At 40.1% G+C, this 27,980-nt stretch overlaps 1 long non-coding RNA gene across 1 annotated transcript in view; it reads right to left on the minus strand.

Annotated features, from left to right (window-relative positions):
• Positions 1–27,980, minus strand: part of 4930429D17Rik (RIKEN cDNA 4930429D17 gene) — a 68,655-nt gene that overhangs the window by 6,202 nt on the left and 34,473 nt on the right. Inside the window, exons 5-6 of the long non-coding RNA NR_040699.1 lie at positions 17,808–17,850; positions 4,144–4,223 (exon numbers count right to left, since the gene is read on the minus strand). This is a non-coding gene — a long non-coding RNA (RIKEN cDNA 4930429D17 gene). The remainder of the gene's footprint in view (positions 1–4,143; positions 4,224–17,807; positions 17,851–27,980) is intronic.

Genomic DNA, 27,980 nt, shown 5'->3' on the forward strand with positions numbered 1-27,980 from the left:
CCATCTTCTGAGATCTTCTTTAATTTCTTTCTTCAGAGACTTGAAGTTCTTATCATACAGATCTTTCACTTCCTTAATTAGAGTCATACGAAGGTATTTTAAATTATTTGTGACTATTGAGAAGGGTGTTGTTTCCCTAATTTCTTTCTCAGCCTGTTTATCCTTTGTGTACAGAAAGGCCATTGACTTGTTTGAGTTAATTTTATATCCAGCTACTTCATTGAAGGTGTTTATCAGGCTTAGGAGTTCTCTGGTGGAATTTTTAGGGTCACTTATATATACTATCATATCATCTGCAAAAAGTGATATTTTGACTTCTTCCTTTCCAATTTGTATCCCTTTGATCTCCTTTTGTTGTCTAATTGCTCTGGCTAGGACTTCAGTACAATGTTGAATAGGTAGGGAGAGAGTGGACAGCCTTGTCTAGTCCCTGATTTTAGTGGGATTGCTTCCAGCTTCTCATCATTTACTTTGATGTTGGCTACTGGTTTGCTATAGATTGCTTTTATCATGTTTAGGTATGGGCCTTGAATTCCTGATCTTTCCAAGATTTTTATCATGAATGGGTGTTGGATTTTGTCAAATGCTTTCTCTGCATCTAACGAGATGATCATGTGGTTTTTGTCTTTGAGTTTGTTTACATACTGGATTACGTTGATGGATTTCCGTATATTGAACCATCCCTGGGATGAAACCTACTTGGTCAGGATGGATGATTGTTTTGATGTTTTCTTGGATTCAGTTAGTGAGAACCTTATTATGGATTTTTGCATCGAAATTCATAAGGGAAATTGGCCTGAAGTTCTCTATCTTTGTTGGGTCTTTTCCTGGTTTAGGTATCAGAGTAATTGTGGCTTCATAGAATGAGTTACGTAGAGTACCTTCTGCTTCTGTTTTGTGGAATAGTTTGTGAAGAACTGGGATTAGATCTTCTTTGAAGGGCTGATAGAACTCTGCACTGAATCCATCTGGTCCATCTGGTCCTGGGCTTTTTTTTTTTTTTTTTTTTTTTTTTTTTTTTTTTTTTGGTTGGAAGACTATTAATGACTGCTTCTATTTCTTTAGGGCATATAGGACTGTTCAGATCATTAACCTGATCTTGATTTAACTTTGGTACCTGGTATATGTCTAGAAACTTGTCCATTTCATCCAGGTTCTCCAGTTTTGTTGAGTATAGCCTTTTGTAGAAGGATCTGATGGTGCTTTGGATTTCTTCAGGATCTGTTGTTATGTCTCCCTTTTCATTTCTGATTTTGTTAATTAGGATGCTGTCCCTGTGCCCTCTAGTGAGTCTGGCTATGGGTTTATCTATCTTGTTGATTTTCTCAAAGAACCAGCTCCTCATTTGGTTGATTCTTTGAATAGTTCTTCTTGTTTCCACTTGGTTGATTTCGCCCCTGAGTTTGATTATTTCCTGCCATCTACTCCTCTTGGGTGAATTTGCTTCCTTTTTTCTAGAGCTTTTAGGTGTGTTGTCAAGCTGCTAGTGTGTGCTCTCTCTAGTTTCTTTTTGGAGGCACTCAGAGCTATGAGTTTCCCTCTTGGAAATGCTTTCATTGTGTCCCATAAGTTTGGGTATGTTGTGGCTTCATTTTCATTAAACTCTAAAAAGTCTTTAATTTCCTTCTTTATTCCTTCCTTGACCAAGGTATCATTGAGAAGAGTGTTGTTCATTTTCCACGTGAATGTTGGCTTTCTACTATTTATTTTGTTATTGAAGATCAGCCTTAGTCCATGGTGATCTGATAGGATGCATGGGACAATTTCAATATTTTTGTATCTGTTGAGGCTTGTTTTGTGACCAATTATGTGGTCAGTTTTGGAGAAGGTACCATGAGGTGCTGAGAAGAAGGTATATCCTTTTGTTTTAGGATAAAATGTTCTGTAGACATCTGTTAAGTCCATTTGTTTCATAACTTCTGTTAATTTCACTGTGTCCCGATTTAGTTTCTGTTTCCAAGATCTGTCCATTGATGAAAGTGGGGTGTTGAAGTCTCCCACTATTATTGTGTGAGGTGCAATGTGTGCTTTGAGCTTTACTAAAGTTTCTTTAATGAATGTGGCTGCCCTTGTATTTGGAGCATAGATATTCAGAATTGAGAGTTCCTCTTGGAGGATTTTACCTTTGATGAGTATGAAGTGCCCCTCCTTGTCTCTTTTGATGACTTTGGGTTGGAAGTCAATTTTATTAGATATTAGAATGGCTGCTCCAGCTTGTTTCTTAAGACCATTTGCTTGGAAAATTGTTTTCCAGCCTTTCACTCTGAGGTAGTGTCTGTCTTTTTCCCTGAGATGGGTTTCCTGTAAGCAGCAAAATGTTGGGTCCTGTTTGTGTAGCCAATCTGTTAGTCTATGTCTTTTTATTAGGGAGTTGAGTCCATTGATATTAAGAGCTATTAAGGAAAAGTAATTGTTGCTTCCTATTATTTTTGTTGCTAGAGTTGGCATTCTGTTCTTGTGGCTGTCTTCTTTTTGGTTTGTTGAAGGACTACTTTCTTGCTTTTTCTAGGACATGGTTTCCATCCTTGTATTGGTTTTTTTCTGTTATTATCCTTTGAAGGGATGGATTTGTGGAAAGATGATGTGTGAATTTGGTTCTGTGGTGGAATACTTTTGTTTCTCCATCTAAGGTAATTGAAAGTTTGGCTGGGTATAGTAGCCTGGGCTGGCACTTGTGTTCTCTTAGTGTCTGTATAACATCTGTCTAGGCCCTTCTGGCTTTCATAGTCTCTGGTGAAAAATATGGTGTAATTCTGATAGGCTTGCCTTTATATGTTATTTGACCTTTTTCCCTTACTGCTTTTAGTATTCTATCTTTATTTAGTGCATTTGTTGTTCTGATTATTATGTCTTGGGAGGAATTTCTTTTCTAGTCAAGTCTATTTGGTGTTCTGTTGGCTTCTTGTATGTTCATGGGCATCTCTTTCTTTAGGTTTGGGAAGTTTTCTTCTATAATTTTGTTGAAGATATTTGCTGGCCCTTTGAGTTGAAAATCTTCATTCTCATCTACTCCTATTATCTGTAGGTTTGGTCTTCTCATTGTGTCCTGGATTTCCTGGATGTTTTGTGTTAGGATCTTTTTGCATTTTGCATTTTCTTTGATTGTTGTGCCGATGTTCTCTATGGAATCTTCTGCACCTGAGATTCTCTCTTCCATCTCTTGTATTCTGTTGCTGATGCTTGCATCTATGGTTCCAGATTTCTTTCCTAGGGTTTCTATCTCCAGCGTTGCCTCACTTTGGGTTTTCTTTATTGTGTCTACTTCCCTTTTTAGGTCTAGTATGGTTTTGTTCATGTCCATCACCTGTTTGGATGTGTTTTCCTGATTTTCTATAAGGACTTGCAACTCTTTAGCAGTGTTCTCCTGTATTTCTTTAAGTGAGTTATTAAAGACCTTCTTGATGTCTTCTACCATCATCATGAGATATGCCTTTAAATCCGGGTCTAGGTTTTTGGGTGTGTTGGAGTGCCCTGGACTGGCTGAAGTGGGAGTGCTGAGTTCTGATGATGGTGAGTGGTCTTGGTTTCTGTTAGTAAGATTCTAATCTGCCTTTCGCCATCTGGTACACTCTGGAGTCAGTTGTTATAGTTGTCTCTGGTTAGAGCTTGTTCCTCTTGTGATTCTGTTATTCCCTACCAGCAGACCTGGGAGACTAGCTCTCTCCTGAGTTTCAGTGGTCAGACACTCTCTGCAGGCAGGCTCTCCTCTTTCAGGGAAGGTGCACAGATATCTGGAGTTCAGACTTGCCTCCTGGCAGAAGATGAAGGCCGGAAACAGGACCTGTCCCAGAAGCTGTTAGCTTCTGTAGTCCACACTCTCACCTGTGCAGACTAGTCTTGGTGGAGTCCAGGAACCAAGATATCTCCCACAGATGCTCAGGCAAAGCCCTCCTGGGCTGGGCGGACACCTATCCTCTGGCAGGGAAGGTGCCCGGATGTTTGTGCAGACTAGTCTCGGTGGAGTCTGGGAACCAAGATGTCTCCCACAGATGCTCGGGCAAAGCCTTCCCAGGTCGGGTAGACACCTATCCTCTGGCAGGGAAGGTGCCCGGATGTCTGGAGCCCGAAAACGGGGCTGTCTCAGAAGCTCTGTGGCTCCCGTCTGTCCCAGAAGCTGTTAGCTTCTGTAGTCCACACTCTCACCTGTGCAGACTAGTCTCAGTGGAGTCTGGGAACCAAGATTTCTCCCGCAGATGCCAGCCAAGATGTTTTAAAAGCTGCATCTGTATTGAACAAGAACAGTCATCATTCTCCAACCAACATGGGTATCAACATCCAGCATTTACATGGTAGTAGGTATTACAGGTAACCTAGTACAATGGGAAACATTATAACAGAGGGGGTGTTTAGGGGATGTGCCAACTTTAGGGGAACATTTTACACAAGAGATTTGAGACCTATAGTTTCACACACAAAGAGAATGACAGTGTTCTGAATTTGGAAATATTGATTTGCTGATAGACAGGGTACACAAGATGCACTTGCAGTTTTACTTGTGAATATTTCACAAAAAAATTTATAGCAATCATTTTTAATATAGCAATAGTTTTAGTAGATTGAGAAATTAAATAATGTATACCTATGTTTAAAAACATTTTAATATTTTTCACTTAATATTAAAAGAAAGAAAAGTAGATTTCTAAATAAATATGATAGTTTCTCATGCATAGACTCTTCTTGGGTGTGGCATCCTATGAGCAGCTAAAGAGAAGGAAGATCTATCTGGGAAGAGTTGAGGAGGGTAAATATGATTAAATCATATTTTACAACATTCTCAAAGAACTAACCAAACATTTTAAAGGACCAATAATAAATTATTTAACTTGTAAGTTACCTCAAATATTTCTGAAAAATAGACATTTTTCATACACACACACACACACACAATTTATATATGTGTAGCTTAAATAAAACATGCTATGGGTACCATATGGCCTGAATATTACTCATTTTATTGATATATCTATAGCTCATAGCAATGACTAAGGATTCAAAAAAATGTGTGATGGTTATTGCTGTAAATCTCCTCCCAAATATGCCTCGGCAATGAAAACACAACACAGTTAATATGATTACATGCTGTGCACCTAGATTGGGCAGATCTACCGCTACACTACCATCTTCTCCATCTATGATACCCCTTAGAACTTGTGGTTTCTCCAGACCATGTGCTTCTGCTCTACTTTTCTTCTTCCTCCTCCTCCTCTGCATCCTCTCCCTCTTCCATTTTCTCCTTCTCTTTCTCACCTTCTGCTCCACCTTCCCTTTTATCTGCCCAATCATCAGCTCTCCTTTATTTTACAAATTAAGGTGGGAAGCAGGTTTATAGTCAATCACCTGAGTGCTGACTCATTCCTTGTTCTCAACCACTCACAGGAGAACAGAATTAACATCAAATATAATTCGCCCCAGGGCTATCCACAACATGGTGGTAGTAAGTTTTGCCTGTAATTCTTAAACAACTGGCAAACATTAACACTGAAATATAGCAAATATAAAAATGGTGGTAAAGAGACCCCAGTAAAGTACTCAGGACCAATTCAGTTCTGGGCTTGATAACGTACAAGGTGAGTTTCATCTAACTGCTCTCTATGAGAATTTGAGTACATGAAACAGTATTTGTGATTTGTTATCACTGGAAATCCTCATCACTGGCTCAATGTCACAAAAACTTGTCTGTCATATATGAGCACTGAAGTGTTAACCCAAATCATTCAAGAACAGAAAATGCATCCATGTTATTTAAAAAAAAAAAAAGATACTGTACAAATTATCTTGTTAGGTGACTGTAATACAAGCAATCACATATATAATGTTATTAAACAATGGAAGATGCCTCATTGTTCACTTTGCTACCTTGTCAGGTGATTAGACACCAGGGATTAAAAGACACTTGATGGAAGAAATAGTTCATTTTGTTTTCAGTTTACAATCCATCATCAAAAAAAAAAAAAAAGCCAAGGCAGAAACTCCCAAAAGAATGCTTCCTGGCTTGCCCCCTTTGGTTTGCTCAACTACCCTTAATACACAATCAGGGCCAACTTGCCTAAGGATTGCATCACCCAGAGTGAACTGGCTCCTCATACATCAATTAGGCTGAACTGTTCTAGGTCATTCCTCAACTGAGGTTTCCTCTTTCCTGGTGACTCCAGGTTGTTTCAAGTTGACAAAAGAAAAGCATAACAAATTATTTTATTCAAGTTTCATATAACACACGAGTTTTCATAAATGATAAAAAAGACCCAAGGCAAGCTGTCAGATTTTATGCTTAACTTTGATGACAATTGAACAACTGTCCAGATCTATTGTTGGATCAAGGTTATGATATAATGGTATGCCCAGAGTCTTTTAGATGGTCTGTGTGCGCTCCTTCCCTCAATCCTGGGTATGAGACAAATGAAAGGGCAGAGACAAAGAACAAAACCTGAAATACAGCACAATGCTGTATTGAGTGCTTATTTAAGGTGTATCTATGCTGCCAATGTGCAAACTCCCCAAGCAGAACCGACTTGAAGTAGCATAAGTCATCTGCAAAGCAGGGGGTTCAGTGACCAGCAGATTTACCACAGCAGAAGAGGCTTGGTATTGGCTGTGGAGGCACACTATGGCCGCTGTAAGAATTTGTTCTCTCAGGAGTTTGTTCATCTAGGGAGTCTAACTGACTCAGAAGGAAAAGCTGTCACCAAAGAGATAGCTTGGAGGATATGCAGTCACTGAAGAGAGCAATCATTGTTTAATGTGCTTGGGTGGTCATGTTTTTCCTTAGCTATAGAAACAACATTAATTGATTAAACTAGTCTATCAGAAGTCCCAATGGTTTACTGTTCCTGGGACTAAAAACCAATTGGCTTTTACTAAGAGTCTGAAAACTCATTCTCAACCCTGCTGTGATGGTTGGCATTGATTGTCACCTTGACAGAGTCATATAGAAAACACTTATTGGGTAGGCCTACAAGGGAGTTTCTAGACTGGGTTAATTAAGGTTAGATCTACCTAAATGAGGGCAGCACTCCCTATTCCAGGGGTTGAGATTACAAATAAAAAGCAGAAACCTGGCAGATATAAACTTTTATCATTCTACCTGCTAAAAGCAGATACAATGTGACCAGATGTAGCCACCCCCTGTCCTTCCCCACTGTCGTGGATTGTACCCTCTCAATTATGAAACACCACAGCACTTTCCACTCTTGTTTCGGGTCAAGTATTTGGCTACATCAGTGAGAAAGATAACTTATAAGCCTCTCATTTGGTCTTCCCTCAGCCAAAGGTATAAAAGAATTTCAAGGTCTACATCTTGTTATTGGTGCTCCCTGAAGACAAAGTTTTATTTGCAGAAATGTCACGTTCCATTTGAAAGTGACTGTTGGTCAGTGGTTTGCCTCTGTCACAGAAACTTCTTACAAAGGAATTCAGATTCATTCATTAACTAGTTGATTTGGAGAACAAGGCATCCTACTTCAGCTTAGTTGTGACAAGGACATCATAGCCAAAGATAGAAGATAGAATATATGAGAGAGTAAGCCAATGGTTAGATAGAGGTCACCAGGAAAGATGGGATGGGATGTGCTCAGAGATTTCTTAGTAACATTGAAAATTCAAGGGCTCATAGACTAACTTCTGAGACCAGGGCTTCAAATGATCTCAGTTCCTTGAGGATCTCCCACTAGCCTCCACTTCCTAATAAATCCACCACCTATAGTAAAACCACCCAAAGAACCAAGCCTTTAACAGGTGATCCTGAACACTGCAGTGAATTGAAGTTTGGTTTCTTTTAATGTTTGGATCATGTTAACAAGACAATGGCTGCAAAGAAGAACTTATAAGACTCTTTACAGATTTGAAACATCACCCACTGAAGAAAACCAAAAGTGCTATTAAAATGAACTCTAGAAACGTAGTTCAGTACTTCTCCGATTGACCAAGAAAACAGGTTCCAACACCCTGAGGCTACCTTAGCCACGTGGCCTTCTGTTTTAGTGGGGAATTTTTACAGGCTGAATATATGCCTTCAAAATTATAATGTCAATACCATAATCTAATTACCTTAGGATGTAAGGAGATGGTGTTAAATTTTTAAGATGGACCAAATCTTGATTTAATTGATGGATGTCCTCATAAGAAAAGGCATGATGAGGCAAATGCAGACATGAAACCATCTGAAGACACAGGGCACCATCACCCACATGTAGAAACTGGGGCCTCAGAAGAAGCTAATCCTGCCAACTGGTTCAAACTTCTATACTTTAGAATTGTAAGAAGATGAGAAATCTATTGTTTGAGACATTCAGTCTGCAGTAAGGTGCTATGGTCCAGTAAAAGCTGGTTTCTCTTCACCTGCGTGAGTCCATTACAGTAGGAAAAATTGACAATGTTTTAGATTCTGTGGTGATCCAAAAGAGAGATCAGAGTTCTTCAGTTTCCCATAAATACTGAAGCTAATTAATTGAACTCTTTCGGTGCCTTTGTTCATGTACTATCTAGATTCCTAGTTCAGTCAGAGGAGGCAGCAAAATTTTAGTAATGACTCAAGTTTTCTAATGCTTCTGATTATACCAACATCTTCGGAAATTGCATACATTGATTACTTCTAATTTCACCAGTAAGAGTTTATGGCTGCCCCTTTCTCTTGTTGAAAGCTGAATCCAAGACTTTGTCCACACTAAAATGCTACCACTGAGCCCAATCCCAACCTTTATCCACATCTTAGAGCTTAAAGCTCTGAGTCATTTCTGAATCTGTGTCTCTTAAATGCTTTCTCTCTTGTTACTGAGCCCAATTTCTTGCCTTCTATGGGTCTTGTAATTGCTTTACTTTAATTTTGGGATTATAATTACATCATTGATCTCTTCCCTTTCCTCCCTCCAAATTCTCCCATATATTCCTTCTTGCTTTCTTTCAAATTCATGACCCCTCTTTTCCTTAATTGTTGCTACACACACACACACACACACACACACACACACACACTCCTAAATGCATGTGTACAACCTACTCAGTCTGTATAATGTTACTTGTATGTACATTTTCAGGGCTGTTTGGTATTGGACAGGCAATTGGAGTGCTCTTTCCTGGGGAAGACTATTTCTGCCACTCTCCGCATCCCTTACTTGCCTGTAGTTCTTTCTGTAGGACTGTGACCTGGGTCTTTCCCTCATCCATTTTAGCAAATCTATTGTTGTCTTTGTTCTGCTCCTGTTTCTGCAATCATGTGCATAACACTTTATGGGTGTAGTTTCTGACATTCCCAGGATACCAAAAGATATTTATATCTCATTACATCAAAAGATATTTATTACTCATTGCAATCCCAACCAAACTCCTCATCTCATTCTTCTTAGAAATAGTAAAAAATATCCTAAAATTCATAAGGAACCACAGAAGACCCTGTATAGTCAAAACAATCCTGAGCAAAAAGAACAGTGCTGGAGAGATTTTTCATTCCAGATCTCAAAATATATTACAGAGCCATAGTTAGTATATGGCTATATGGTCAGTGGTGGTGAGATAAAAACAGATCTGAGTGTTTTCGGCCAGCCTCATCTATAGAAGAAACTTCAGGACAGCCAGAGCTACACAGAAAAACCATGGCTTAGAAAAAATTTTAAAAATCTAATGAATAAATATAATATCTAATGCATACATACATACACACATATATAGAAAAAAACTGAAGACCCAAACATATGCACATGTAGACAAAGACAACAAAAACATATGCTGAAGAAAAGGAAGCACCTTCAACAGATGTTTCTGGGAAAAATGATTGTCTATATGGAAAAGAAAGAAATTAGACTTATATAAATGACCATGCAGAAAACTAACTCCAAATAGATCACAGACCCACACATGGCATCCTGAAACCTGGAAGTGCTAGAATAGTCACAAATAATATAAAGTATCTTGGGGTAACTCCAGCCAAGCAAGGGAAAACAAAAACCCTAGGATATCTGAAATAATACTGAACAATAAAAGAACTTCAGGAGGGATTACTATTCCTGATTTCAAGCTGTATTACAGGGCATTAGTAATAAAAACTGCATGGTATTAGTATAGGAACAGACAGCTTAATCCCGGGAATTGAATTGAAGACTCTGAAATAAACCCACATACCTATGAAAATTTGATTTTTGACAACGAAGCCAAAACCATACAACAGAAAAAAAAAAGAAAAAGAAAAGAAAAAAAAAAGCATCTGCAGGCAGAAGAATGCAATTAGATCCATATTTATCACCCTGCACAAAATTCAAGTCCAAGTGGATTAAAAACCTCAAAGAAATATCAGATACACTAATCTAAGAGAATGCAAAGTGAGAAATACCCTTGAACTCCATGGTACAGGAGACAACTTCCTGAACAGAAAACCAATGGCTCAGGCTCTAAGATCAACAATTGACGAGTGGGAACCTCATGAAACTGAAATGCTTCTGTAAGGACACTGTCTACAGGACAAAACAGCAGTGTACAGTTTGAGAAAAGATCTTCACCAACCCTACTACATCCAACAGAGGTCTATTATCCAAAAATATATGAAAGACTCAAGAAATTAGACACCAACAATCCAAATAACCATATTAAAAATGGGTACAGAGCGAAACACAGAATTATCAACAGAGGAATCTTGAACGGCCAAGAAGCACTTAAGGAAATGTTCAAAGTCCTTAGTCTTTGGGGAAATGTCAATCAAAACAATTCTGAGAGTCCATCTTACACCAGTCAGATAGCTAGATTGTTTTCAGTTTCTAGCTATTACAAATAAAGCCAGTATGGGCATATTCAAGCAACTGTCCCTGTGGTATAGCAGGACATCTTTGGGGTATATGCCCAGGAGTGGTAGAGCTGGATCTTGAAGTAGAACTATTCCCAGTTTCCTGAGAAACTTCCAAATTGATCAAATTGATTTCCAAAATGATTGTACAAGTTTACACTCCCACCAACAATGGGGTTAGGGGTGTTCCACATCCTTGCCAGCATGTGCTGTCACTTGAGGTTTTTATCTTAGCCATTCTGACTGGGGTAAGACAGAATATTGAGTTGTTTTGATTGGCATTTTCCCAATGACTAAGGACTTTGAACATTTCTTTAAGTGCTTCTTAGCCATTCAACATTCCTCTGCTGAGAATTCTGTGTTTAGCTCTGTACCCCTTTTTTAATTGGGTTATTTGGTTGCTCAAGTTTAATTTCTTGAGTTTTTTATACATTTTGCATAGTAGCCCTCTATCAGATGCAGGGTTGGTAAGATCTTTTACCAATCTGTAGGCTGCTGATTTGTCCTGTTGACTGTGTCCTTTGCCTTACAGAAGCTTTTCAGTTTCATGAGGTTCCCACTTGTCAATTGTTGATCTTAGAGCCTGAGCCATTGCTTTTCTGTTCAGGAAGTTGTCTCCTGTGCCAAGGAGTTCAAGGGTATTTCTCACTTTGCATTCTGTTAGATTTAGTGTATCTGGTTTTACTTTGAGGTTTCTAATCCCCCTGGACTTGAGTTTTGTGCAGGGTGATAAATATGGACCTAATTGCATTCTTCTACATGCAGACATCCAGTTAGACCACTTATCACCATTTGTTGAAGATGCTTTCTTTTTTCCATTTGTATGGTTTTGGCTTCTTTGTCAAAAATCAAGTGTCTGTAGGTGTGTGGGTTTATTTCAGGGTCTTCAATTTGATTCCCTGGATTAAGCTGTCTGTTCCTATACTAATACCATGCAGCTTTTATTACTAATGCCCTGTAATACAGCTTGAAATCAGGAATAGTAATCCCTCCTGAAGTTCTTTTATTGTTCAGTATTATTTCAGATATCCTGGGGGTTTTGTTTCTCCTTATGAAGTTGAGAATTGTTCTGTCAAGGTCTGTAAAGAATTGTGTTGGAATTTTGGTAAAATTTTCGGGATCACATCTGTATACTGTCATAACATCTGTGAATAGCAATACTTTGACTTCTTCTTTCCAATTTGTGTCCCCTTGATCTCCTTTAGTTGTCTTATTGTTTTGCTAGAACTTCAAGTAGTATATTGGACAGATATGGAGAAAGTGGGCAGCCTTATCTTGTGTCCAGTTTTAGAGGAAATGCTTTAGGTTTCTGTGCCCTCCCCTGCCCCCCAGCATTAAGTGGGCTGAATCAGACCTTGCTTCTGCCACAGTCAACTAGCCCACCTAGGGTGGAGTCTTTCGAAATAGGTAAAGTCTATTGTGTGCCACATCTGCAGCTTCCTGCAAGAAGCCACTACCTGCTGAACAGCCTGAGCTTGCTTTCCTAACCAGATCCTGACACAGCAAGGGGATCCTGGAAAAGTGAAGGATGGGTCTCCCCCCTTTTAAATTCAAGACCCTACAGTTAAAGACTGGGCCTTGATCAGAGAATTTTGTCTTGGCCCGTTATTTCTCTCACTGTCCTTCCCATCCATCCCCAGCTTTCCTTTCAGGAACCCAGGAACCCAGTAACCCATGGTTGCTGTCACCTACAGGTTTCTCTCCATTTAATTTGATGCTGGCTATTGGCTTGCTATATATTGCTTTATTGTGTTTAGGTATACACCTTGTTTCCCCACTCTCTTGAAGACTTTTATCATGAAAACTTGCTGCACTTTGTCGAATGGTTTTTCCGCATCTAGTGAGATGATCATGTGGGATTTGTTGTTGTTGTTGTTTATAAGATAGATTACATTGATAGATATTTATATATTGAATAACCCATGAATACATGTGATGAAGCCTATTTGATCATGGTTCATGATGTCTTTGATGTGTTTTTGGATTCAGTTTGTGAGTATTTTATTGAGTATTTTTGCATCAATGCTCATAAGGGAGATTGGTCTGAAATTCTCTTTTTTTTTTTTTTTTTTTTTTTTTTTGTTGAGTCTGTTTAGCTTAGGTATCAGGGTGACTGTGGCCTCATAGAATGAGTTTGGTAGTGTTCCTTCTGTTTCTGTTTTGTGGCATAGTTTGAAAAGTATTGGCATTAGCTCTTCTTTGATCATTTGGTAGAACTCTGTACTAAAACCATCTGGCCCATGGCTTTTTAAATGACTGCTTCTATTTCCTTGGGAGTTATAGGACTATTAAGATAGTTTACCTGATTTTGATTTAGCTTTGGTAATTGGTATCAGTCTAGAAAATCATTTATTTCATTTAGTTTTTCTAATTTTGTAGAGTACAGGAAGGCTTTTGAAGTAAGGATTCTTTGAATTTCCTCAGTGTCTGTTGTTTTGTCTCCCTTTTTGTTTCTGATTTTGTTAATTTGGGTACTGTCTCTCTGCCTTTTATTTAGCTTGGCTAAGTGTTTGTCTATCTTGTTGATTTTCTCAAAGAACCAGCTCTTGGTTTCATTGATTCTTTATATTGTTCTCTTTGTTTCTAATTAATTGATTTCAGCCCTAAGCTTGATTATTTCCTGCCAGTCTGTGTAGCCATGAATTAGTTAAACTGCTTTGGATCCCAGGCTGGTCGCATACACTGCACCTGCCCAAAGCTCTCTGGATTTACAAATGAAACATGCACACGCGCGCACGCACACACACACAGAGAGAGAGAGAGACAGAGACAGAGACAGAGACAGAGAGAGTTGCAGCTACAGGGAGCACTTTGAAGCTTTTCTGAGTAGACACATGGAAATTCTACCCTAGGCCACCTGGGAATGTGACCCTAAAAACTAACTCTTCTCTAACTAATTAGTTCTCTAACACAGGATGATGGTGCACACATATAGTTCCAACACTTGGAGGTCTGAGCCAAGACAAATTTGGTTCAGCCTATCTTAGGCTACATAATGAGATCATTTAAGAAGAAGAAAAAAACATCACACTCAACTAAATACTTCTCTCTCTCTACATTCCAACTTCTTTCAAGTCTTTCTAGCAAAAAAGATATTGTGATAGCTTTGTTATTTTTTTTCTTTAAAAATCCTGCACCCTCTCCTTTTTACTTTAATCAGAATTTATTGCAGTGGCTTTCAACTATATCCAGCCAACACGTTGTTTTAATAGCAGCTTCTTTATCAGACTCCTTTGCCACCATGCAGTGAAATTCATATATAATCCATCCTACCTACATTTATAATTCCAAAGAACCAATGCACTGCTAAAAATATGAAATGGGGAAGAAAATAAAACTTTATGGACATAACAACAGTATGCAAATACCCATGCATGACTCCACCGAAGAAGAAGAAAAAGAAGCTAGATGCTTGTCCTTACTTAAAATGATTACATTTAGATGTAAAGTGAAACAATATTGAACTCAGCATCACCATCCCATTTGTATATTTCATATTTTAAAATAAGGAACTAAGGGCAGTATTATGCCCAGATTGTGAGGTTCCCACAGATCACCAGCGACCCCCAGGAGTCCATCTCGTGTGTAAAAACAAAGAGTCTTTATTCAAGGTCGAGCTTGGAGCCTCCAACCCCTCCAGCACAGTGGAAGGTACTAAGTTCCTACAAGCCTTGTCCGTTTATCGTGGTTGCTGTAGCAGAGGGAGGGACTTTCCAACTTGGCAGTTACATGATTGGTTGACATTCAATTGGTGCACTTCTATTGGCTAATAATGATTTCAGCTTAGTATAAACATTGGCTGCTAGTTTAATCGATCTACTTTAGATGTCAGGTACTTTCCCCTTAAGAACTGATTGGTTGGCACAGGCCTTTAATCCCAGCACTTGGGAGGCAGAGGCAGGCGGATTTCTGAGTTCGTAGGCCAGCCTGGTCTACAGAGTGAGATCCAGGACAGCCAGGTTTATACAGAGAAACTCTGTCTTGGAACAAAAAACAAAAAACAAAAAAACAAAAACAAAAAAAAAAAAACCTGATTGGTTGTGTTGTTAGAGGTAAAGTAGCTATTTGCTCAGAGGAATTGTGATTGTTACCAGGGTAACATGGCTCCCTGAACAAGTTGAATTTTTTTCCAGTAGCTAAGTTCATTCAGAAAGCAAGTTAGAACTAGAGCGATGGCTCAGTGGTTAAGAGCACCGACTGCTCTTCCAGAGGTCCTAAGTTCAATTCCCAGCAAACACATGGTGGCTCACAACCATCTGTTATGGGATCCAATGCCATCTTTTGGTGTGTCTGAAGGCAGCTACAGTGTACTCATATACAGAAGGCAAGTTAATCATAAAATGGAGTTTGTAATGTAAATCTGGGCCCTTCACACAGATGTAGAGTTCTTGTAGCATTAACAGCTATAAATACAGAATCAGCTATCTGAATTTGCAACCATCCCAGGTCCACAGGTGAGGATGCTTTCAGTAATATATTTGGGAGCCTTGACCAACCCTTAGTATCTCCTTAAAGAAACATAGTCAATGTAGAGTGTGTGCACTTCTCACAGCCAATATCCTCAGCAAATGAAGAATCCCTGCATCACAGGCACCACTTGCAGGATAGCCGAGAGTTACACAGAACACAGGGTGAGTTTTCTAATGCATGGGTCTTTGCCAGTGGGGTGTAGCATCTGGCCTCCTTGGTACCATCCTTGCAGGGTGTACTGGCTAGTTTTGTGTCAACTTGACACAGGCTGGAGTTATCACAGAGAAAGGAACTTCAGTTGAGGAAATGCCTCCACAAGGTCCAGCTGTAAGGCGTTTTCTCAATTAGTGATCAAGGGGGAGGTCCCCTTGTGGGCGGTGCCATCTCTAGGCTGGTGGTCTTGGATTCTATAAGAAAGCAAGCTGAGCAAGCCAGGGGAAACAAGCCAGTAAGAAACATCCCTCCATGCCCCCTGCATCAGCTCCTGCTTCCTGCCCTGCTTGAGGTCCAGTCCTGACTTCTTTGGTGATGAACAGCAGTATGGAAGTGTAAGCTGAATAAACCCTTTCCTCCCCAACTTGCTTCTTGGCCATGATGTTTGTGCAGGAATAGAAACCCTGACTAAGACAAATTGGTACCAGCATAGTGGGGTATTCCTGTGACAACCTGACCATATTTGGGGGAGGACTGTGGAAGGACTTTGGAACTTTGAGCTAGAAGATCCATTCGGTGTTAAGAGCTCTGTGGGATGTTGTGTAGGAGCTTGGAAGAAAATGCTGAAAACAGTGCAGAAGATGGAGGTCTGGTTTGTGAAATTTCAGAGGGAAGATTAAAGACTCTTCAGGGCCATTGCTATTTTGATTGTGAAGATTCTGTGGTTCTGGTTAGCTGGGGCTGAAGAATCAGCTGTGATTAACAAGACATCAGAACTACTAAAGTGAAAACTTTGCATTACTGGGACTATTGATGCTGGTTAGCTGGAGCTAAGAAATTAGCTGTGATTAAGAAGAGACCAGCATCATTGAGGTGACATCTTCTGGGAAGTGTTTTCTGAGAGCACAGAGGCTGTGTTCCAAAGATAGCCAAGATTGTACCTTGGGCTGTAGCTGGACTTAGTAATGTGAAAGAGTTACCCAGGTGGTACTGGTTTTGAAGGCATGAAGGGGTCACGCAGAGCAGCTAAGGCTTGGCCCTATGAGAGGCCATGGAAGGCTATTGGTGAAGGTGCAGCCTCAGTTGCAATTGATGGCCCAGGACTGAAGGGGTCATGCAAAGGAGTTGAGGCTTGGCACCATGAAGAGAGCCCATGAGAGCTTATTGTTAAAGCCAAGTTACAGTGGAAGACAGCAGCATTTTGGAGATGCCAGTACCATGAGATGACCATCAAGAACAGCAGCAGTGGTGTATAGGCAGCTGAAGCCTAGAAGATAACATGTGTGTTACAAAGGGCAAGGCTGGAGAAGTGACCCAAGCCCTTGGAGGAGCCCAGAAGATTGTAAGTTGGATCCCAGACATTGGATGATTGGAGATTGATTTTTGCTTTTGATTGTGTGCCCTGATGTTTTCCCCTCTTGAAGGAAGTATTTGAGTGGAGCCCACAGTTAAGAGACTTTTAATTGTAAAAAGACCTTGGATTTTAAAAGATATTGGATATTTTAAAAGGATTGAACTTTTAATAAGTAAAGACTGTGGGACTTTTAAAGTTGTTTAGATCTTGGGAATGAATAAGAAACTAAGGGTTGAGGCTTAGTAGTGATGTGTTTGTGTGTCAAGTTGACAAGGGGTCAATTGTACTGGCTAATTTTGTGTCAACTTGACACAGTCTGGAGTTATCACAGACAAAGGAACTTCAGTTGGGGAGATTCCTCCACAAGATCCAGCTGTAAGGCGTTTTCTCAATTAGTGATCAACGGGGAGGTTATCTTGTGGGCGGTGCCATCTCTGGGCTGGTAGTCTTGGGTTCTGTAAGAAAGCAAGCTGAGCAAGCCAGGGGAAGCAAGCCAGCAAAAAACATCCCTCCATGGCCTCTGCATCAGCTCCTGCTTCCTGCCCTGCTTGAGTTCCAGTCCTGACATCCTTTGGTGATGAACAGCAATGTGGAAGTGTAAGCTGAATAAACTCTTTCCTCCCCAACTTGCTTCTTGGTCATGATGTTTGTGCAGGAATACAAACCCTGACTAAGACACAGGGCCAGGATGAACACCAATCACTGTAACATCCAATAAAGACCAAAAAAAAAAAAAAAAAAGTCAAAGAAATTCCTGTGTGAGCATCTATTTGGTGAGCATCCCATTCTCCTCCCAAATGAGACTTCCTCAGCCATTGCCTCGCATTGCCTCAGCCATTGCCTCAGCCATTGCCTCGCATTGCCTTGGTCAGAACTCAAGTGCACGACCTGGTGGGATGTCAGGGAGAGTAAGACCTCGTGAAAAAGAACAAAGGGGAAAACCAAGTCTTCCTTCAGGACTCGGTTTTCTGTAGTTAGTCCACTCTGACTCACTGATGTCACCAGAGGACCAATGCCGAATAGAGATGCTCAGTTTAACACGTATAACCTTTCTAGGCTTCTTACCTGAATTTCGACAGGTAGAAGAAGGCTGAGAGGTGAAATCCACCTTTAAAAAAAAAAAGAAATACACATGTTGTTTTTATGTTTCTTAGAACATAAAATAACCAAAGTCACTGTGTCTATGTAAATAATGCCTGTGGTACTGATTTTCTAATATTAAAATCCTCCTAAATTTATATTTTCCAAATATAAGTTTTTAATGATGAAATGCCTAAACTGGCCTTTAAAGCTAAAGGCATCTTTAGAAACATAGGCAACTCTTGTTAATATATATCCCTTGTATTTATTCTTTATGTGATTGGTTCCCATTCAAAAGCAATGAAGTACAAGTAATGAATACCTCAAGTGACATCCCATGAATAAATATGTCCTCACACCTTGACAGTGCATCATGAGAAAAGCAGGCACATGTGTTCCCTGAAGTCTGACCAACCCTAACCATCAGCTTGTGTGAAGCACTATTGACATGGTTGCATTAAGGATAAGCAGCTGAAAGCTGAGGCCTTGTGCTAATCTGAGGCGGTGTGGAAGCACAGTTTAAAGCTATCTCTTGCAGATCCTTCAACCCCAGCAGAACTCCATGAAAATCGCCTCCTTTCTTTGTTCCGTCTGGAATTAGTGGCTGTAGCAGTTCAGTTCTGTTACCCTGGAGTACTGCGCAGCCCAGCACGGCCTGGTGTGTTTGAGCATCCAGTGTTGTCTATATGCTAAGACCCTTCCAGGTGTTCCTCGCCTTAAGCAGTCCAACATTAAGCAACTTCCAAAAAACCTGCTGCTGGAAAAGCTACAGCTCTTCTGCTCATGTGGATGTCACTTATGATGCTCTCCTGTGGAAGGTGAGATCTTGGAGCCTGGCTACACATCTGCTATCAAACAGGTTGCATCATGTTTGATAGTGATAAAATAATATTTAAGAAAGATCTCTTTTCTTCTCAATGTGTAAATCCATTATCAGATACAAAAGCCTACACACAAACCAACTATGAAACTGAGGGCAATAAATCTAGAGATTCACTATTTGTATTCCATTCTGTCTACTTAACAGCTTCTTCCTTAAACACAAGTTTTAGTGGCTGAAATTATACTTGAATTTCTTAAAGTTGTCTATCAGCAGACTGCAAGGCTCTGTAAATATTATTATAGATCACCATTTAGCTCAAACTTTAAAAAATAAATCCTTCTTAAAATATTATTATTTAAGGAGCAAATACAAGCAAAACCCATGAATATGACTTGATTTGTACTCTGGTCATATAAACCAGAGCAACTCAATCTTTAGTTGTGACATGCATGTATGTACATGTGACTTGTGTAAGATCCCTATCACACACCCCTCTTATTCTGAAGAACAGACTCTAAAGCTACCTGAAGTCAGTGCTCAGCACTATTAGATCCACTGCCTATCAAGTCACGTGGTAGCAGGAAAAGCAGAGGCTGATTCATGCTCCAAGAGACTATGTCTTGAAGAATTGAACATTCCATCACTGATGACACTCAAGGGAGGTGTGTGTCTCTGGGGACTATGGCATCTGAGAGTCCTGCACTGACATGAGATTAGATTGGATGATGCTAAACATTAATATGTAACAGGATGCACGTTGTTCATTTAACAAGAGGAAAGCTTCGATCCTGTAGCACAAAAGCATTAAAAGCAGCTGCATGGGTCATGATGTCTTTGACTCCTGACAACAACTACCCTTTCTAATATCCTCAGAGCTGCTCAATGCTAGCTCCAAGTGCAGAGCAAGGGTGAGCAGCCCATTCAGTATCCATGGTACAGTGATGGTATCACAGCTGAGAATCAGCCCAGCACTGATCAAGTTTGAGCAATGAACTCAGTTCTAAGGTTTCCCTGCCCGGGTCCTGTACTAGTCAAGTGGGAAGTATCCCTCACATTACACTGGGTGTTGCCATACGGTAAGCTTGCAGCTCTACCCAGCCAGCTGGGAAAGCTGGAAAATGAAGGCAATCAAGGCGATGTTGGATAGCTAAGAGGACTCTACACATATTGAGCTCTGAATCAAAGCTTGCCCACTCGGTTATGTAAGACATCCAAGCCATGTTCTTCTTTCTGTTAAAGGTTTTTTAAATTGAATACTTACAAACTTTCCCCAACCAGAGACAGACAGACAGACAGATAGAGATAATGAGAAGGAAAACGGAAGGAAGAAAGGAAGAAGGGAGGAGAAAGGGAAGGAAGGAAGGAAGGAAGGAAGGAAGGAAGGAAGGAAGGAAGGAAGGAAACACTAACATAAAATGGAGATTATAGTTTGCAAGTGTAACCTCTGATAGTGTTAGTCACACAGTGAGCACCCACACTGCTAAATGTGAGCATGAGTACTGCTATCCACAGGAAGGGCTACAGGTCACTGCCAAAGAACAGAGGGGAAAGGAAAGTAACACATTTTTCTGTATATAGCGGGAGGGGGGGGGTAATGTGTGTAAGTATATATATATGAGTGTATCTATGTGTATGTGTGTGTATGTGTGTGTGTTTGTGAGGTATATGAAGTGTATATGTTTATGTGTGTGGGGGGAGGTATATGTGTGGTATATGTGTGTATTGTGCTGGTGGGTGTATGTGTGTGTATGTGTATGTAGTGTATTGTGATAGGGTGGTGTGTGTGTGCATGTGTATGTGTATGTGGAGGTATATGTAGTATGTGTGTATGTATGTATATATGTACGTGTATGTATGTATATGTGGTGTCTGTGTCTGTGTGTATGTCTCAGGGGTATATTGTGGCATGTGTGTATGTGGGGGACAGTATGAGTGCATGTGGTTTGTGTGTGTGTATGTATTTAGTGGGTATATGTGTAGTATGGGGGGTGTATGTGGTATGTGTATGTATATGTATATGTATATGTATATATATATGTATGTATATGTATATGTATGGTGTGTATGTGTTATATTGTGGTGTGTGTGTTTTGTGTGTTTGTGTGTGTGTGTGTGTGTGTGTGTGTGTGTGTGTGTGTGTGTGGTGTGTTTCTCATGTTTTTTCATGTTTTTTGTTTCTGATTTTTTAAAATTCCGAGTTTTGGGGGATTTTTATTTGCCTGTTTGTTTTCTAAAAGGAGAAAGAAATTGGATGGATGTAGAGGCAGGGAGGATGTGTGAGGAGATTGAGGAGAAAAGAAACATGACCAAAATATTTTATATAGAAAATTATATTCTCAATAAAATATTAAAATATTTTAAAAATGAAAATGAAAATTTTCCTACAAAAGAAATATAGAAAATTTACACTGTACAAAGCAAGCAACTCATTCCAAATAAAACAAAGGTTTATATATGACTATATGAGAATTCTCAACATTGATAAATTTTGTTCCATCTCATCATAAGCCAGAAAATGCTCTAAAAAATAAAGTCTATAGAAAAGTCTAAAGTGCTGCAGACGGACCTCAGTCGGGTCCTCAAACCGCAGAAAAACTCAGGATTCCGGTTACAGACAAGCAAGGACTCGGCGAGAAATGACAAACAAATACAGACACAGAGAGAATGCTGTATCTGAATGTAGTTTGTCTCAAAGCAAGCACTAGTCTTATAAGTGACTTTTACACAAAACAGAGGAATGCATACAAAAACCTAACAGGAGCCAACTGGGAAAAAAATCAGTGTTAACAACTGGGATCAAAAGCAGCCCCACCTAAGGTCAGCTTATTCTTAGAAGCCGGGGGGGGGGGGGGGGGGGGGGGGGGGGGGCAAGAGCTGCATGCCCTTGCAATAGTTCCAATTCTATTGTATAGTCTGCCTTCCCCCTAGGCCATTGTAAATTCCTGTGTATGGGAGTGACTCAGCTATCTATAGTTCTAAGTATTTACTCTAGTTCCTTCTTAGACCACAACCTTCCTTCTTCCTAGGTCATTGTAAATTCCTGTGTGTGGGGAAGTGACTCTGTTATTGTTCTAAGTGATTGGGAGGAGGGGGGACTTTCTACTAATAAGTAATATAGTCTGCTATACAAAACTATAATAAAAATTCTAAACTTACTTTGCTAAGCTTGCCCTGACATTTCTAACTCTATGTAGTAGATAGTAATGCCTGATTTCTTTCACTATCTCTCTTACAATACTAGAGGCAATTCTGAATGTCACTGAATAGGCAACATTCTTACTGAATTCCAAGCCCAGCGTCAACTCAAGGACTACCTAGGGCATTGGTGAAGGCCAGGAAGCAAAGTTCAATTTTGCTTAGGTATTTGGCAAGTCATTGCTTGGAGACACCTATAATAAAACAATACTGAAAGAAAGCAGACAAATCCATACTCTGACTAACACAAGGACAAAATTGGAGCATACGTACCATGGGATGCCATGGTCCTAGGATACTAAGTTTCCATGAACTTTTCGCCTCGGGACTGCTACCAGGTTTCTAGGCCTGTCACACAGGTCACTACTGGAGTGGATGTAGCACTAAAGGAAAGCGTGTGTTCAGAGACTGAGCTGAGGAGCAGACTAAGTCAGACGCAGGCTAAGTCTCTAGCAGCTGCTCTAACTTAGAAAAGACAGAGAAAAACACAGAAAATGGTCTAGAATTCTGCTCTGTGCACACAGATTTTCTTAGACAAGAAGTAATCTGGCCTCTATCTCCTGTTCCTCAAGACTGATGTTGCACTTGGGTCTGTGGACATGATGTTTCACAAAACGTAAGCATAAGCAGAACCTGTTGCTGGAGTCCTGAGGGTGGCCCATATGGATTTAAATTTCTTTATGCAGAAACCAACTTTAAATACAGTGATAAAAATAGATATCAATTGACCTTTTATCAAAAGAAAAAACAAAGAGCTCATTCTTTCAAGCATAATGATAGACAGAAAGCTAAGATTATTTCTGTTTAAAGCACTTTTTCACCCTGTATAGTGTGTTGATATTTACTTCTGAAAGATCCTGACAGAATGTAAAAGGTCACAGAAGCCCTGAAATTGGCAAGATAGATGTCATTGTTAGCAGAACTAGCTTCACTGATTTAGAAAAATAGAGGTACACAATGCTCTAGCCACTCCTTGAACCCGTGTGTCTGCCAATGTTTTGACCAGTCCTTGAACCCATGTGTGTGCCCGCTGATGAAGCCCATTGCCAGGTGTTTGTGATATTGGTTGCTGGGGAAGAGTCAGAAAATCTCCCCAGCAACCACAGCCTGGCCAATCCTGAGTTGCTACACCTGCACCAGACTCTTTCCTTGTACCCCTCCCATACCCATTTCTTGAGAATAGATATTGTTTAGATCTGGAAATCCCCTACTCTCCCCCTTCTCCTTTCTCCCCTGAGGGCCTATAAAAACTGGGACCTCTTTCCCCTCGAGGTCGACTCCTCTACCCCTGCGTGAGATATGAGTCATCCCCAGAGCTCTGGCTTTCCCCAAATAAGGCCTCATGTGGTTTGCAACAAGCTTGGTCTATTGTGAGTTCTTGGGTGTCCCCTATTGTCCTGAAGCCTGAGCGAGGGACTCCTTTCAGAGTCTTTCACTTCAATAAACACAACTCAATTTTTGGCTAACTTCATTTTTTTACATATTCCTCATTAAACTCTTTTAAATTACTTTAATTTGGGGATTATAATTACATCATTTCTCCCCTTCCCTTCCTCCCTCTAAACACCTTCCTTTTCTTTGTTCTCTTTCAAATTCATGGCCACTCTTTCAGTTTTTCAGGGCTCTGTCTGTTGCAAAGGGAAATTTTCTTGATGAAAAGAACTGCACTTAGCTGCAGGGATGAGGACTAATGTTTAGAATATGTGTTAGGAATTATGCTGGTTTAGTAAGGTGTCTCTTGTAGGTTCTCCTCCAAGATCCATGACTTCCCTAGTCCAGGGTAGTTGGCTGAGTTTCAAATACCAGGCATGATGTCTCTTTGGTTGAGTGGGCCTTCAGTTCAACGAGAAAGTTGCTAGTTGCAGCACAGACAAGCATGACACTACCACACCATTAGAGCATCGTGTCACACCATGGTGGTGGTGGTTCATAGCCATTACACTGGGTAGGACTGCTGGTGGCTTCCCTCCTTTGCAAGCTTGCACGGCACCTTCTGGTACCATGAAAGTGAGTCCTCAGGAAGGAGGCTTTTAAAATCAGTCCTTAGGCAGGAGTCGTTCAGGTCAGTTCTAACTCAGGCCTCTCTTGGTCCTGTATCTGAAATGCATGGTGTGTTCAGTGATGGGGACTTAGCTGCCATCTCTCAGTCCTGTACTTTTTTTTAATAAATTCAGGGACACATTCATGATTATCTATAACTCGCTATATATGATCACATGTTAGAAGCACTGCTTCTAAGAGAACCACCGATGGGCAAGCATCCACACACTATTTTTACATCATAACATTTATCACATTAAGCTATGTCTATTTTTTTTCCCTGAAGAAATCAAGGAAACTTTTAGCTTTCTAAAAAGGGGCCCTGTGTGTGTTGTGATGCAAACCTGAGCTTGCTTTACCTGGACTCCAGCCCTGCCCTTGCATCTGTAGACCCAGAGCTTCTTAGCTAAATGATGAGCTATGAGTGCACATTTAAGGACTCTCTATGACACCAGGGACAGCAGCAGCAATACAAAGGGATGTAAGTCCCACTGTGACTCTATCTGTGACCTCCAATGCCTTGCACATACTGCTTGTGACTCGGGAAATCGAGTAAGAGGAAGGACTTTCTTGAGGGCCTTAATGGAGAGTTCCTGTTGCTTGGCATGAAGAGCATGATAGTAAGGAGTGAGAACACCTGAGAACCAGTAAAAAAAAAAAAAACAGGAAGTGACAGTATTAGAATTCAATGTCCTTTGAAGAAATTATTATGTCATACTTGGCTTATCAACATTTCAAAATGAAAGCATTTTTCAGCAACTTTTTTCCGAGAATAATAAAACCCCAAAGACTATATTAGCTCTGAGAAGACATGTTGAAAATAAAACAACCACCCTTTGTTTAAATGCCCCAGGTTTTGTAACAAATAATATTAAAGGAGATTTTAAATCTTTAAATGATATGAAATTTTTAATGAGGAAACACTTGGTTTAATGTGCTTAAAGCAAAGATAAGGATAAAACAAATTCTGACAGAAACATGGAAATCCTGGGGACACAATCACCGGAGGATGCGTTTCCAGTAAAACGACACCATATTTCGTAGTCTGCTTTTCTGCTTGAGTGGGAGCCCCGTTTCTTCTTAGAAGTGAAGCGAAGGCTAGGGAGATGACTCACCACACAAGTGAGAGGATGGGACTTTGTATCCCCAGAGACCATATGAGTGCTGGGTAGGCCGGGCAGCTCGCCAGCTGCAATTGCGGTGCTCAGCAGATAGTGACTGGCAATCCCAGAGCAAGCTGGCCAGCTATACTAGCACACAGGCAAGCTCGGAGCTCAATTTAAAAGCCATCCCTCAATGAATAAGGTGAAGAGCAAGCAACTTTAGCCTACACACACACACACACACAAAGAGAGAGAGAGAGAGAGAGAGAGAGAGAGAGAGGAGAGAAAGAGAGAAAGAGAGAAAGAGAGAAAGAGAGAAAGAGAGAAAGAGAGAAAGAAAGAAAGAAAGAAAGAAAGAAAGAAAGAAAGAAAGAAAGAAAGAAAGGAAGGAAGGAAGGAAGGAAGGAAGGAAGGAAGGAAGGAAGGAAGAAAGAAAGAAAGAAAGAAAGAAAGAAAGAAAGAAAGAAAGAAAGAAAGAAAGAAAGAGCGAGCTAGAATGAGTTTGGATCTACTATCACAGAGCTTTCTAGCCTTGAACAATTCTTGACTCACAGAAAGCAGTGTTTGCCCCATGATCTGGAATAGTAGATAAAGAAGCTCCTGTTTGAAGTGATAGCTAAAGGTTCTGGGCCATACCCCCAAGCATTTTCACAGCTGCTGCAGTGGCTAAAAGGATCAAGATCTACATTTGTGCCAATTGTACCAGAACCTACAGGGACACTTTGCTGTCTAAAGTGAAAGAACCTATTAAGTTTTCTATCAGTTCTTTAAAACAGTTCAAACACATCCTATCACAAACCAACAAGCTAATAACTAGCAGGTGATCATCCTGAGTTGATCTGCCTCCGATTAAAATAATCCACAACAGATTTTCTCCTGTAGGCAAGGTCCAGGAGATGATCATTTTAGGAAAAAAAATCCTGCTATTAATATGATTTTTCCTATTATTATTAAATATATAACGATCGCTAGGTATTAGCCCACCTTTTGAGCAGATCTCTGCAGAACAATGAAGATGTACTGTCTTGTAATGATACTACATAGACAAATAGATGACTTCTTAATTCTTAATGATGATCCTATAAGAATTTCTAAAATTATATCAGTGATTATTAAGCTCTTTCATAGTGGGACTGCTATTAGGTCCTTTTCTGATAATCAAAACTGCAATAAGTACTCTGCCAGTCTCCCATGTGTCACCAGTTAATTGTTCTTAGATAGTAACCAGATTTTCTACTACTCAGAGCACATTCCAAGAGGTTGTAAAACCATTAACCAAAGGCCATAAAAAGGGAACTGACGATTTATTATAGGTGCTAGGACAGAAGATAAAATATTGACTGGGTTTATCTATACAAAACTTCACCAATAACTTACTTACGGTTTTGAACTCTCAATGAAACTATTGAACTGTGACAGGTGATGAATGTTTAGCGGGATAATTACACGTAATAATGGATATACATGTAAACATTCACTGTTGTAAACTTCTTATTCGATTTATGATTTGATTTTGTGTGTGAACTTGTGATGAAGTTTTTACCATGTGATCATATATTCTGAAAGATGTATACCTGCTGAGGACAAAGAGAGGAGAGCGAAGAACTTTTTCCCTTTTCCCCCATTTTCATTCATTCCGTTTTCCCCCTTTCTCTTAAAGAGCGTTCATAGGAAACTTTTTACAACTTGTAGATAAACACTAAAATCACTTTCCAAAGCATCCCTTTTTCTTCCTGTGACTTTGACTAGCAGGCTGAAAGTAAAAGCCAAGCAGATCCTGTAGTGATAGAACAAAGGCCCCGCCCACTTGTTAGGCTACAGGTGTCAATCACCTAAGCCAGTGGCTTTTAACCCTCAGAATTAGCAAGAAAGTTTTTAGGACTTTTTAGACATTATCATCAGCATTCAGTATAGTTAGAAGACTATCTGGAGACCATCAGTCTTTAAAGCCACAGCAGAGTCCTACGCTGCATCCCGTTTCAACCCTCTCCAGGTCAGAGGCTCTGGGCATCACCCATTCACAGGTATGAGTCAGCACTCTCCCACTGAAGCAAGTGTTTTGCACCAATGAGCTCAGACTTGCATACAAGGCACAAAGCTACCATCATAACAAAAACAAAAGTATTGTTGCATTTCAACTAAAGTCAAAGCCTTACGTGTGCTTGATATCTGATATATTTAAGCCCTGCCTACACCATATTTGGTTAATTACCTGAGGTGATCCCCCACCTAGAATTCCTATCTGTCTGAGCCAGATATCGTGACTATTAGCGATCATACACACTTCCAGAAATGATGCCTTTATGTTCCGCCAAGGGATCGAGAGGTGTTAATAAAGGATTTCTGAAAAAGCCATGAAGAATCATATTACTTTTATCTCCCTAAAATTACACATAATGCACGTAGGTGTATGTGTATATAGTTAAAATTAAATTTTCCCAACTAGGCTGAAAATGCTTACCCTCAATAGCCACAGACCATCTAACAAAAACCCTAGTGCCAGGCACAAGAGACTCCCGTTGATTTTTCATCAGGGATGCCCAGGAGACTCCCACAACAGTATAGGCTATTGCTGTTGCTCTTTGAAGCCTTTCAGAGTCTGAAGGTAAGTCCCTATTGTTGAATACACCATGCACTTTGGACACCAGAAGGTATGACACAAGCTGTCAAGGGAGGGAGGCAACTGTGATGCCTATGAACCACAAAGACTGACATGGCAACATATCAGCCTTAAAGTTACAGAAGTAAGACATACACATACATGCACACATACATGCATATCCACAGACACACAGACACAGGTGCACATACAGACACATACACTCATATACACATGTACATACATGTATATGCACAGACACATATACAGACACACATGCACATGTGTACATATACACACAAATACACATGTGTGCATGTACACACACAGGCATACATGCATGAGCACAGATATACACACATACACTTATGTGCACATACATACAGACATAGATGTGC

Source organism: Mus musculus, chromosome 5 (genome assembly GCF_000001635.26).
Source record: "Mus musculus strain C57BL/6J chromosome 5, GRCm38.p6 C57BL/6J".
Taxonomy (NCBI): Eukaryota; Metazoa; Chordata; class Mammalia; order Rodentia; family Muridae; genus Mus; species Mus musculus.